The sequence below is a fragment of the Hyla sarda genome, chromosome 3, assembly GCF_029499605.1.
Source record: "Hyla sarda isolate aHylSar1 chromosome 3, aHylSar1.hap1, whole genome shotgun sequence".
NCBI classification, from domain to species: domain Eukaryota; kingdom Metazoa; phylum Chordata; class Amphibia; order Anura; family Hylidae; genus Hyla; species Hyla sarda.
The window spans coordinates 126,230,433-126,232,265 of record NC_079191.1 but is presented as its reverse complement, the minus strand read 5'-3'; the positions used below and the strand labels follow the sequence as shown (position 1 = coordinate 126,232,265).

Sequence of the window (1,833 nt, the reverse complement as noted above, 5' to 3'; positions counted from 1 at the left end):
CCATGGAAGAGCTCGAGAAGGAGAAAGTGGTAATGGCTCATAAGGTGCAGAGCCTGGAGGCGCAGAAAGAAATGCACATTAAGTCTCGTGCAGCTACCTTGGATTCGCTGGGAAGGCAGATCTCCGAACAAGAGGCTCAGCTAAAAGTCTATGAGCAGAAAGTGTCCGAGATGGAGCTACTGAGTAAAGACAATGAGCAGATGAGACAACAACTGCTATCTCTGGAAGATACTGTCAATAACTTGACAGAATTGCTAGAAAGAGAGAAGGTGAACTCTAAACTCAAGAGTGAGCAGCAGAAAAACTTAAAGCTGGAAGGGGACATGAAGGTCCTAAAAGAAAGCAGTGACCAGGCTGCAGCAGAACTGCACAAAGAGAAACTTGCCGTTGGGAGACTTGAAGCGCAAATTGCTCAGTTGTATGAAGAACTCCGAATGAAAACCGAGAGTCTGCAGAAGAAGCTGCTGGAGATGGAGATGCCTCCTCTAAAAGTGTCAGTGTCTGAGCGAAGGGCTCAAGAAACAAAGCAGCTGAAGCAAGTCTCACAAGAAGCTCCGGAGTCTGGATCCAGAGTCCGTGATCAGAAAAATAAAGGCGTTACAGACTTGGATGGTCAGGGCCAGAGAAGCTCACACTACAGTCCAGCCTTTGGTGAGAGAAGGCAGAGGCCTGAAAGGACTACCTTGTTTGCAGCCAGTGTCCAGGGCGTTGCCTTGAGCAACATGAAGAAGGTAGGAGGCTCCAAGGAAGTCTTTGGAACACTAGTTGTGAAGAACAGTTTCTATAAAGTGAAGCTAAAAGTTCCTGAAGACTTACAGCAGATGTGCGTAAAGGAATCGTCTCATAAAGACTTTTCAAAGGCAGTGGAAGCCTTTTCAGTTTCTTATGACTCAGAGAATACCCAGCTGGTCATCTTGTCTGACAATGAAGTTACCATTAAGAGGGTGAACATGTTTGGTAACATCCATTTTCGAAGTCTTCGGACAAAATTGTCTGTGATATCGAGAATCAAAGAACCCAGAAAGAATCTGGAAAGCTCATGTCTGTCAGTGTCTAGATTCCATGTGCAATTTGATGTACGAAAAGACTTGATGCTCTCAGTAATCGGCACTCGACGCACAAATATACAACAAGCAAGGAGAATCCCTGGGTTGACTGCTGTTGTTCTTGATAAATATGCATGTACGTGTCATGTGTATGGTGAGAACCAAGATGCTGTGAAGATGGCAAGAAGTTACTTGGAGTTGGCTGAGGAGGTAATCTGGGTTCCCCGAAACTTGGTGGGAAAAGTCATTGGGAAGAAAGGAAGGCACATTCAGAAGGTTGTCGACCAGTAAGCGGTTGCTAGAGTGAGAGTTGAGAGTGATAAGAAGAGCTCCCAAGACGAGGGAATGGTCCCCTTTTGTATTCCTGGGCACAAAGGACAGTGTTACTAAAGAAACCATTCTACTGGACTACCACCTTAAAAGGTTGAAGAAAGTGGACCAACTTTAGCTAACTCGACCAAAGAGAAGAACAGATGCATGGTCGTGTGTGTACTATCTTTTGAAGACAAGTGCTCATCCCCGGTGGTCTGAGCAGAGGGGGGGATATGTGACAGTGTGGCAAGGAAAGGGTGCATTTTCCACACTGATCCTGTAGAAATCTCCACCTATGGACTAATCAATGAGGCAGCAGAAAGGGGAAGGGTCCTTTAAAAGCAAGAGAAACAGAATAGTCTGGGCTCTCCCCTAGACAGAGGTGGCTGTTAGAGGGGGGAGACACCGTGTCCAGTGCCAGGCGGGCACAGCAAGGGCTGCTGAGGACACAAGTGTGGACTCTCAGAGTGAGAGA

General features: G+C 46.6%; 1 pseudogene; it reads left to right on the top strand.

Moving 5' to 3' along the window:
- The first annotated feature begins 323 nt into the window (after positions 1–323).
- On the top strand, positions 324–1,494 carry LOC130360987 (fragile X messenger ribonucleoprotein 1 homolog; annotated as a pseudogene).
- The last annotated feature ends 339 nt before the right edge of the window (positions 1,495–1,833 follow it).